Source organism: Panthera leo, chromosome D3, assembly GCF_018350215.1.
Source record: "Panthera leo isolate Ple1 chromosome D3, P.leo_Ple1_pat1.1, whole genome shotgun sequence".
NCBI lineage: Eukaryota > Metazoa > Chordata > Mammalia > Carnivora > Felidae > Panthera > Panthera leo.
In genome coordinates this window covers 21,073,433-21,086,283 of record NC_056690.1, presented here as the reverse complement: position 1 = coordinate 21,086,283, position 12,851 = coordinate 21,073,433, and positions in this window count along the sequence as shown.

The window sequence follows — 12,851 nt, the reverse complement described above, 5'->3', positions numbered from 1 at the left end:
GCTTTTAATATACATGGATTAAATTCTCCAATCAAAAGACATAGAGTGTCTAACTGGATAAAGACCAAGACCTAAATATATTCTGCCTATAAGAGACACACTTCAACTTGAAGGACACACATAGGTTCAAAGTGAAGGGAAAAACCATTCTATCAAGTGGAAACCAAAAGAAAGCAGGGGTAGCTATACTCATATCAAATAGACTTTAAGTCATAAACTGTAATAAGAGACAAAGAAATTCATTATATAAAGATAAACAAGTCAATTTATCAAAAGAATACAACAATTGTAGATCTAAAGGGAAGATGGTGGTGGAGTAGGAGGACCCTAGGATTGTCTTGTCCCACAAACACAACTAGATAACTATCAAATCATCCTAAATACCCCATTAATCAACCTGAAGACTGACAGAACAAACTCCACAACTGAAGGGAGAGAAGAGGCCACATTGAAGAAAGTAGGAAGTACAGAGACATGGTTTAGGGAGAAATAGGTCATGGGTGCTGCAGAGGTGAGGGAGCCATGGTTCATGGAGAAGGGTGAGAGAGAGTAGAGCACTCAGGGGGCTGCACAAGGAGAATATTTCTCCAAAGCCATTGGATTTGAAAATAAATTTGTAAGTTCTTGCAACCAGTGGGGCTTAAACCCTGGGGTTTTAAAGGTCAATAAGTTTGTCTAGGACAGAGAGGGGGCAGGCAAAAACCAGGGGCAAATGATGTGGAAACAGGGATTTGAAGAATGCCTAGGGCACACAGGAGTTAGATTATTTTCTCTTCTTGAAATGCTTCCATGAGAGGCAGCATTCATGGAGGGACACCTCTCTGGGACAAAGGAGCTGGCCAGCACCATTTCCCTCCCCTGGCCCTCGGAATAAACACAGAGCCACCTGTGGGAAGCAGCACAGCCCCAACACAGGTTGCCTAACTTGCTTAAACCAAGCCCCCCTCACCCTCCACTGCCCATGCTCTGGCCTGACTGCCCTTCTCAGTCAAGCTTGCCTCAATCTCAGTCAAGCTTTCCTCAGTCTCAGCGTGGTGGCCCCTCCCCCAGAAAACCAGCACAAACCCTTGCCAACACCATGTCTTCCAACCAGAGAGTTCTGCAGGGCTTCAGTTCTAGTGGAGGTAGTAGCAGGTCTCATTTCACAAGCAGACCAGAGCACATCTAGTTAAAACTCACTACATTCAGTCCAGAGACAAAACAATGCCCACAGCAGGCAAGGAGAGTCTCTTAGAAAAGTAACCCGAAGGATAAAGTAACCAAAACACAACAGCAGAGTGCACACAGCACACAGCACAGACATTTACTGAAGCACCAGGCCCTGAACACTACATGATCTCTCCTTCATAAAGCCATTACCTTCAGGACCAGGAAACATAACTGGCTTTTCTAACACACAGAAGGCTGAAACTTAGACAAGATGAAAAAACAATATATGGCCATAGCCAGAGATCTAAGCAAAGCAGATATAAATAACATACATGATGGAGAATTTAAAGCAAAAATCATAAGGATACTCACTGGGCTTGAGACAATAGAAGACATCAGGGAGGCCCTCACCACAGAGATAAAAGTGTTAAAAATAAGAATCAATCAGAGATGAAGAATGCAATAAATGAGATTGGAAGCAGGATTAATGCAATGAACATTAGACTGGAAGAAGCAGAGGAATGAATTATTTATTTAGAAGACAAAATAATAGAAAATAATAAAGCTGAACAAAAGAGAAAAAGAAGAATTATGCAAGATGAGAACAGACTTAAGGAACTCAGTGACTCCATTGACTATGATAACATTCATATTATAGAGATCACAGAAGAGAGAAAAGGGGACAGAAAAGTTATTTGAAGAAATGATAGCTGAAAACTTCCTTATCTGGGGAAGAAAACAGACATCCAGATCCAGGAGGGGCAGAGAACTCCTATCAAAATCAACAAAAGCAAGACAACACCAAGACATTGTGATTAAATTTGCAAAAAGTAGTGATAAAGAAAAAAATCTTAAAAGTGGCAAGACAAAAGAAATCCTTCACTTACAAGAGAAGACCCATAAGTCTAGCAGGAGATTTTCAACAGAAACTTGGCAGGCCAGAGGGAGTGGCATGGTATATTCAAAGTGCTGAATGGGGAAAATCCGCAGGCAATAATACTCTATCCAGCAAGACTATCATTCAGAATGGAAGGAAAGATAAAGAGTTTCCCCAACAAACAAAAACTAAAGGAGTTCATGACCGCTAAATGAGCCCTGCAAGAAATATTAAAGGGGACTCTGAGTAGAAAGGAAAGAGCAAAAGTGACAAAGACAAGAAAGGATCAGAGAAAATATCCAGAAACAACAATAGAATGATAATAAAGTCGGTCAGAGAAAAAAATACTGTATTATTTCACTCTTATGTGGAATTCAAGAAACAAACAAGTAAAGGGCAAAAAGACAGAGAGGCAAATGAATAAACAGACTCTTAACTATAGAGAAACAAACTGATGGTTACCAGAGGGGAAGTAGGTGAGGGGATGGGTTAAATAGGTGATGGGGAATAAGGAGTGCACTTTTTGTGATGAGCAACAAATGTTGTATTAAAGTGTCAAGTCACTTTATTGTACACCTGACACTAATATCATACTGTATGTTAACTAACTAGAATTTAAATAAAAATTTAAAAATAAGAGAGAATATAATAACTAAATATACACACACCCAACATTGGAACACATAAATATATTAAGCAAATACTAACAGATCTGAGGGAATAATCAACAAAAATACAATAATAGTAGAGGACTTCAATACCCCACTTCCAACAATGGATAGATCATCTAGACTAAAAATTAATAAGGAAACATGGGACTTGAATAACAATTTAGACTAAATGGACTTAAGAGACATATATAGAACATGCCATCCAACAGCAGCAGAATATACATTCTTCTCAAGTGCACATGAAACATTCTCTGGATAAATCACATGTTAAGTCACGAAAATGAGTTGTAGCTATTTTAAAAAGATTGAAATTATTGAATCACTATCTTTTCCTACCAAAATGGAATGAAACTAGAAATCAGTAACAGGAGGAAAATTGGAAAATTCACAAATAGGAGGAAATGAAACAACACATTCCTGAACTACCAATGGATCAAAGATATAATCAAAAGGAAATTAAAAAAAAAATCTTAAATGAAAATGGAAACACAATATATCAAAACTTATGGGATGCAGCAAAAGCAGGGCAAAGAGGAAAGTTTATAAATGCCTACAATAAGAAAAAAGTAATATCTCAAATAATCAATCTAATTTTACACCCCAAAGAACCAGAAAAACACAAACAAAGTTAGTAGAAGGATGGAGGTCAGAGGAGAAAGAAATGAAATAGAGAATAGAAAAACAATAGAAAAGATCAATAAAATTAAGTGTTGATTTTTTGAAGAGAAAGCAAAACTGACAAACCTTTAGCTAGACTTACAAAGAAAAAAAGAGATAACTCAAATAAAATAATAACAGAAATAGGAGATATTAAAATTTATACCACAGAAATACAAAGGATCATAAGCCGCTACTATGAACAATTATATGCCAACGAATTTGACAGCCTAGAAGAAATTAATAAACTCCTAGAAATATACAACCTACTAAGTCTGAATCATAAAGAGTAATTTACTTGTTATAGGTAACAAGTAAGGAGATTGAGCAATAACAAGGAGATTTAATCATTAACCAAAAACCTTCCAACAAAGAAAAGTTCAGAACCAGATGGCTTCCTGTGTGAATTCTACCAAATATTTAAAAAAGAATTAATGCCAATTCTTCTCAAACTCTTGCAAGAAGTCGAAGAGGAGGGAACACTCCTACATAAGGCCAGCATTATCCTGATGCCAAAGCCAAATAAAGATACTACAAGAAAAGCAAACTACAGGCCAACATCACTGATGAATATAGTTTCAAAAATTCTCAGCAAAATACTAGCAAATTGAACTCAATAGTACACTAAAAAGATCATATCCTTTTAGTGGGATTTATTCCTGGATGCAAGGATGGTTCAACACACATAAGCCTATAAATGTGATACATTACATTAATAGAATGAAGACAAAAATCCTATGATCATCTCAATATACGTAGAAAATGCATTTAACAAAATTCAACATTATTTCATGAAAAAAATCTCTCCGAGTATAAAGCACCATCTATGACAAGCCCATAGCTAACATTATACTGAATGGTGAAAGTTTGAAGCTTTTTCTCTAAGATCAGGGACAAAATAAGGGTTCCTCCCCTCACCACTCCTATTGAACATAGTACTGAAAGTTCTAGCGAGAGTGTTTAGGTGAGAAATAGAAATAAAAGTCATGCAGATTGGAAAGGAAGAGATAAATATATTTTTGTTTGCTGATGACATGATTTTGTATATAGAAAATTTGAAAGACTCCTCCAAAATACTCTTAGGCCTAATAAAAAAATCTAGTAAAAGTTTAAGGATAGAAAATCAAGATACAAAATCAGTTGTATTTGTACACAGTAACAATAAACTGTGTACAATAAACAATAAATCTGAAAAAGAAATAAAGAAAATAATATCATTTATGACAGCATCAAATCAATATAATACGGATAAATTTAACCAAAAAGTGAAAGATCTATCCAACAAAAACTGTAAGACACTGATGAAATAAATTGAAAAAGATGCAAATAAGTGGAAAGATATCTTATGCCCATAGATCAGAAAAATTAATATTTTACTCAAAATTTTACCCAAAATATTATACTACCAAAGCAACCTATGTTTCACTGCAATCTCTATCACAGTTCCAATGGCGTTTTTCTTTCTTTTTTAAATATATTTTATTCATTTTTAAATTCACATCAAAGTTAGTTAGCATATAGTATAACAATGATTTCAGGAGTAGATTCCAGTGATTTATCCCCTATGTATAATACCCAGTGCTCATCCCAACAAGTGTCTTCCTTAATGCCCCTTGCCCATTTAGCCCATCCTCCCCTCCCACAACCCTCCAGCAACCCTCTGTTTGTTCTCTATATTTGAGTCTCTTATGTTTTGTCTCCCTCTCTGTTTTTATATTATTTTTGCTTCCCTTCCCTTATATTCATCTGTTTTGCATCTTAGATTCCTCATATGAGTGAAGTCATATATTTATCTTTCACTGACTAATTTCACGTAGCATAGTACCCTCTAGTTCCATCCATGTAGTTGCAAATGGCAAGACTTCATTCTTTTTGATTGCCAAGTAATACTCCATTGTGCATGTGTGTGTACACACACACACACACACACACACATACATACCACATCTTCTTTATCCATTCATCTATCAATGGAGATTTAGGCTCTTTCCATACTTTGGCTATTGTTGATAGCACTACTATAAACATTGAGGTGCATGTGCCCCTTTGAAACAGCACGCCTGTATCCCTTGGATAAATACCTAGTAGTGCAATTGCTGGGTCATAGGGAGTTCTATTTTTAATTTTTTGAGGAACCTCCATACTGTTTTCCAGAGTGGCTGCACCACTTGGCATTTCCACTAGCAGTGCAAAAGAGATCCTCTTTCTTTGCATCCTCACCAACATCTGTTGTTCCCTGAGTTGTTAATTGTAGCCATTCTGACTGGTGTGAGGTGGTATCTCATTGTGGTTTTAATTTGTATTTCCCTGATGATGAGTGATTGAGCATTTTTTCATGTGTCTGTTCATCATCTGGGTGTATTTTTTGAAGAAGTGTCTATTCATGTCTTTTGCCCATTTCTTCACTGGATTATTTGTTTTTTGGGTGTTGAGTTTGATAAGTTCTCTGTAGATTTTGGATACTAACCCTTTATCTGATATGTCATTTGCAAATATCTTCTCCCATTCAGTTGGTTGTCTTTTAGTTTTGCTGATTGTTTCCTTCACTGTGCAGGTTTTTTTTTTATCTTGATGAGGTCTCAGTAGTTCATTTTTGCTTTTGTTTCCCTTGCCTCCTGAGACATATTGAGTAAGAAGTTGCTGCGGCTGAAGTCAAAGAGGTTTTTGCCTGCTTTCTCCTCGGGGATTTTGATGGCTTCCTCTCTTACATTTATGTCTTTCATCCATTTTGAGTTTATTTTTGTGTATGGTGTAAGAAAGTGGTCCAGGTTCATTTTTCTGCATGTTGCTGTCCAGTTTTCCCAGCACCATTGCTGAAGAGACTGTCTTTATTCCACTGGATATTCTTTCCTGCTTTGTCAAAGATACATTTGTCGGTCAATTTCTGGGTTTTCTATTCTGTTCCATTGATCTGAGTGTCTGTTTTTTGTGCCATATTGTCTTGATGGTTACAGCTTTGTAATATAGCTTGAAGTCCAGGATTGTGATGCCTCCTGCTTTGGTTTTCTTTTTCAAGATTGCTTTGGCTATTTGGGGTATTTTCTGGTTGCATACAAATTTTAGGATTGTTTGTTCTAGCTCTGTGAAGAATGCTGGTGTTATTTTGATAGGGATTGCATTGAATATGTAGATTGCTTTGGGTAGTATTGACATTTTAACAATATTTGTTCTTCCAATCCAGGAGCATGGAATCTTTTTCCATTTTTTTTTTGTGTCTTCTTCAATTTCTCTCACAAACTTTCTATAGTTTTCAGTGTATGGACTTTTTACCTCTCTGGTTAGATTTATCCCTAAGTATTTTATGTTTTTTTGTGCAACTGTATATGGGGTTGATTCCTTGATTTCTCCTTCTGTCGCTTCATTATTGGTGTATAGGAATGCAACAAATTTCTGTGCATTGATTTTACATCCCGTGACTTTGCTGAATTCATGGATCAGTTCTAGCAGTCTTTTGGTAGAATCTTTTGGGTTTTCCACATAGAGTATCATGTCATCTGAGAAGAGTGAAAGTTTGACTACCTCTTTGCCAATTTGGATGCCTTTTATTACTTTGCGTTGTCTGATTGCTGAGGCTAAGACTTCCAATACTATGTTGAATAACAGTGGTGAGAGTGGACATCCCTGTCTTGTTCCTGACCTTAGGGGGAAAGCTCTCAGTTTTTCCCCAGTTGAGGATGATATTAGCAGTGGGTCTTTCATATATGGCTTTTATGATCTTAAGGTATATCTTTATATCCCTACTTTCTTGAGGGTTTTTATCACGAAAGGATGCTGTATTTTGTCAAATGCTTTCTCTGCATCTATTGAGAGGATCATATGGTTCTTGTCCTTTCTTTTATTGATGTGATGTATCACATGGATTATTTTGTAGATATTGAACAAGCCCTACATTCCACGTATGAATCCCACTTGGTTGTGGTGAATAATTATTATTTTTAAAATTTTTTAATGTTTACTTTATTTTTTGAGACAGAGAGAGAGCATGAACAGGGGAGGGTCAGAGAGAGGGAGACACAGAATCTGAAACAGGCTCCAGGCTCTGAGTTGTCAGCACAGAGCCCAATGCGGGGCTCAAACTCATGGACCACAATCATGACCTGAGCCGAAGTTGGACGCTCAACCGACTGGCCACCCAGGCGCCCCAGTAATTCTTTTAATGTATTGTTGGATCCGGTTGGCTAGTGTCTTGTTGAGGATTTTTGCATCCATGTTCATCAGGGAAATTGGTTTGTAGTTCTCTTTTTTAGTGAGGTCTTTGTCTGGTTTTGGAATCAAGGTAATGCTGGCTTCATAGAATGTGCTTGGATGTTTTCCTTCCATTTATATTTTCTGGAACAGCTTCAAAAGAATAGGTATTAACTCTTCTTTAAATGTATGGTAGAATTCCCCTGGAATGTCATCTGGCCCTGGACTCTTGTTTTTTTGGGAGATTTTTGATTACTAATTCTATTTCTTTACTGATTATGGGTCTGTTCAAATTTTCTATTTCTTCTTATTTCTGTTTTTGTAGTTTATATGTTTCTAGGAATTTGTCCATTTCTTCCATATTGCCCAATTGCATATAATTGCTCATACTGTTCTCTTATTATTGTTTGTATTTCTGCTGTGTTGGTTGTGATCTCTCCTCTTTCATTCTTGATTTTATTTATTTGGGTTCTTGATTTCATTCTTGATTTTATTTATTTCCTTTTTCTTTTTTTTTTTTTTTATCAAACTGGCTATTGGTTTATCAATTTTGTTAATTCTTTCAAAGAACCAGTTCCTGGTTTCATTGATCTATTCTACTGTTTTTGTTGTTGTTGTTGTTGTTTGTTTGTTTTGATAGCATTGATTTCTGCTCTAATCTTTATTATTTCCTGTTTTCAGCTGTTTTTGGGTTTTATTTGCTGTCCTTTTTCCATCTCTTTAAGGTTTAAGGTTAGGTTGTGTATCTGAGACCTTTCTTCCTTCTTTAGGAAGGCCTGGATAGCTATATACTTACGTCTTATGACTGCCTTTGCTGTTATCCTCAAATCAGTTTTCTAGGTGTGCAAGATGACAAGATGGTTTGATGTTGATCTGGCTGCATTTCAGGGATAAGAGATGCAAGAAAAACTTCCATGATGTTCCACCATCTTGGCCCCCTCCCCAATGGCATTTTTCATACAAATAGAGTAAATAATGCTAAAATTCATATGGAAACACAAAAGACCCTGAATAGCCAAAGAAACTTTGAGCAAGAAGAACAAAGCTAGAAACTTCACACTTCCTGATTTCAAGCTACCATAAAGCTATAGTAATCAGAACAGTATGGTACTAGTATAAACACAGAACAGAGATAAATTAAACAGGATTGAGAGCCCAGAAATAAACCGATGCATAAATAGTCAACTAATATTTGTTGAGGGAGCCAAGAATATTCACTTGGGGATAAATGGTCTTTTCAATAAATGGTGCTGGGAAAATTGGATATCCACATGCAAAAGAATGAAATTTGACTCTTGTTACAGCACTCACAAAAACTAACTTAAAATGGATTAAGGACTTAAATATAAGGCCTGAAACCATAGAACTCCTAGAAGAAAACAGGAAAAACCTCCTTGACATTGATCTTGGAAGTGATTTTTTGGATATGATACCTAAAGCACAAGAAAAAAGCCAAAACCCAGTGGGACCACATTAAACTAAAACTCTTTACTTTTGCACAGCAAGAGAAACAATAAACAAAATGAAAAGACAGCCTGTGGAATGAAAGAAAATTTTATAAATCTTTTGTCTGATTAGGGGTTAACATTCCAAAATACAAGGAACTCATACAACTCACTAGCAAAAACCCAAACAATCCAGTTAAAAAAAATAGCAGAGGACTTGAACAGACATTTTTCCAAAGAACACATACATATGGCCAACACGTACATGAAGTTACCCAACAACACTAATCATCAAGGAAACACAAGTCAAAACCACAATGAGATATTGGTCAAAACTGTTAGAATGGCTATGAAAAAGATGAGATAATAAATTCTGGCAATGATACGGGGAAAATGGAACCCTTGTGCACTGCTAGTGGGAATATAAATTGGTCCAGCCACATGGGAAATATATTTGGAGGTTCCTAAAAAAATTAAAAACAGAATTATCATATGACCCCAAAATCCCACTTGTGAGTATATATCTGAAGAAGATGAAATCACTATCTTGAGGGGCACTTGGGTGGCTCGGTTGAGTAGCTGACTTCAGTTCAGGTCACAATCTCATGATAACACTTTACATCTTAAACTTACACAATATTATATATTGTTTTTATCTGAATAAAGCTGGAAAAAAGTTTTTAATTTTGTTGTAGTCTAATGTATCAGTTTTTCTCTTATGGTCAGTATTTCAATGTCCTCTCTATGAAGACATTATCTGTTCCAAGGACACAAAAATATTCTTTTATACTTTTTTAGATTTCTTATGGTTTTAGTTTTTATATTTAGGACTGTGATTTGAATGAATTACTTTTTGCATGTAGTGTGAAGCAGTTGTCAGTGTTCTTTATTTCAAGACAGTAATTCAATGATTCATTTAAAGAAAGAAAACCCATTATTAACTCAATACGTTTTTGTTAAAGTTCAACACCCGTTTGTGATTTTAAAACAACCTCTTAGCAAATTGGGAATTTAAAAAGAACTTCCTTAATATAATAAGATAAAATTTTATAAACCTAAATAATTCTTATTGATTTCACATTAGAAGAGCTCCATTTAAATCAAGGATAAACAAACATCACTCACCAAAGGAGTAAATCTCTTGGAATAATTTGTGAAAATAGCTTCCTTGGGCATGTACTATTGACCATTGTAGACTGCTTTCTAGACTATCAGAATTACATGACATGCAGAGAAGCCCAACTCTGTATCTTTCCTTCCAGATACAGTGCCACAATCAGGCTTGTTAGCTGTCTTCTCATTTATTTATGGGAGTTCTTTCTTTTTCTTGTGTTGCAATGTCCTTTTGGCTCCATATGTTAACTTCTGTTTGGACTACCTTCTGATATAAAAAATTCAACGATTTGTTTAGTTAAATATGTATTTTCATCTCTTGTGGTTTCTAGGTTTCCTGTTTTGCTTTAGAATGTTTCCCATCAAAAACCACCAGATAGAAAACCAGAAAAAGGTTATAAATAGGCAACTCACTGAAGTGAAAATATATGATTAATTAGAGCTTCTATAAGATTTTTTACCAGCCGGACTGATCAGCAATTTTTCAAAAAGCAACAACTTTTTGCACTACTTAGCCTACTCATTCCCTGTTGTTGATAGGAATGTGAATTGCTTCAAAATTTGAAAGTTATTTGCCAATATCTATTAAAATATAAATAACTGGGGCGCCTGGGTGGCTCAGTCGGTTAAGCGTCTGACTTCAGCTCAGGTCACGATCTCACGGTCCGTGAGTTCGAGCCCTGCATCAGGCTCTGGGCTGATGGCCCAGAGCCTGGAGCCTGCTTCCTGTTCTGTGTCTCCCTCTCTCTCTGCCCCTCCCCCATTCATGCTCTGTCTCAAAAATAAATAAAATAAACGTTAAAAAAAATTAAAAAAAATAAAATATAAATAACTATCTCAATTGCTCAATTATACTACTTTGAGGATTCTGTCTTACAAAATCATCAGTGGGGATCTATGTATAAGGGTAATTATTGCAACATTATTTGTGGTGGAAAAGATATTTAGAATATTTAGGATATCCATCCAAAGGGGACATTGTTAAGGAAATAGAATGCATTTAATGTAATGTTATTAGGCAGAAATTAAAATGAATTCTTGTAATTTACATTAGTTGGGTTTAATTTAGTCCACCACATATTATAAAGAGAGAAAAATAAATTGCAAAATAGAGTAGGGTGCGACAACATTCTTTACAACATAACAAAACAGTGACAAAAAACTCCCAAAGGACAAAGTAAGCCACTGAGAATAAGCCACAAAACCCAGAAGCTATAAGGAAAAGATGAATATATCTTACTAAATAAAAATTAGAGCTTCTGTATACTCAAGAACAGCATAAAATTAAAAGGCAAGACTTCAAGAAAAAATATTTGCAATTCAAATGCAACTAATAAGTATATAGACTAAAGAATATCTATAAATGAATTAGAAAATTGGTAAAATATATCAAGAAATTCACAGAAGAAAAAAACACAAATAGCTAACAAATATGTGTAAATACATAAAATCTCATTAAGTGGAGAAACATAAATTTAAAAAATTAAATTATTTTTCACTCATCAAATTGACAAAAATGAATTAAAATTGATAACATACTCTGTAATTAAGGGTGTGAATAAATAGGAATTTTCATACACTGATGGTGAGAATATAAATTGGTGAATCATTTTTGGAACATAACTTTTGAATATTTATCAAATTATTAAATGTTCATACCCCTTGTTCCAGTATTCCTTTCCTAAGAATCAATTATTAAAGAAAACAAAGCTGTTAATGTACCAAAAGATGAATATACAGGTACATATGGTAGAGTATCATTGATAATAGTAAATAATTGAAAACAACATGCATGGTTTTCAGTAGAAAAATGGTCAAGTTGTGGCAAATGATTTCATGGAATAATGTGCAACTATTAAAAAGGAGCTGTACCCATATGTATTAACAGGCAGAGATCTCCAAGATAAATTTTATATGGCAAAGCCAGTCACAGTACAACATATAGAATAAGATTGCAGAGTGTGAAAATATGTGTAAAAATAGAAAAATTACTTTAACATATGCTCTAAACTATTAACAGTTATTCTTCTGTAAAGTTAGTGGGAGTAGATGGGAGTGATAGATTGTCAGTGGAGAGTATTATATTTAATTCCACAGAACAAAGAATTGTTTGAATTTTGTAGCAATATGATAGATCTTTCTTTTTTTTTCAATATATGAAGTTTATTGTCAAACTGGTTTCCATACAACACCCAGTGCTCATCCCAAAAGGTGCCCTCCTCAATACCCATCACCCACCCACCCCTCCCTCCCACCCCCTATCAACCCTCAGTTTGTTCTCAGTTTTTAAGAGTCTCTTATGCTTTGGTTCTCTTCCACTCAAACCTATGATAGATGTTTCTTACGCAATTTTTTAAAAACATTTTCATGTGCTGATTTACTTCTAAAAAGGTGTGTTTTAAAACTACATATAATCCTACAAAAAGATAACTGTCATTCAGAATGTCAAAATAACACAGAAATACAGAGAAATATATATTCCCAAATAACAATGTCAATAAACAAATTAATGTTAGTATATGAAATTAGATTGTGGTAATTGTTGAATAACTGTGAATATTCTAAAATACACTGAATTGTACACTGTAAGTAGGTGCATTTTATGGTATGTGAATTATATTTTTATAAAGTAGCTTAAGAAATCAATGGCTTAATATGCTAACATTTACTGGAATGGTTTTATTTAAGACATAAGGTAATAATTTCCAGTAAATTCATAAAAATATTTACAACAGACATTTCTAGCTCACCTCC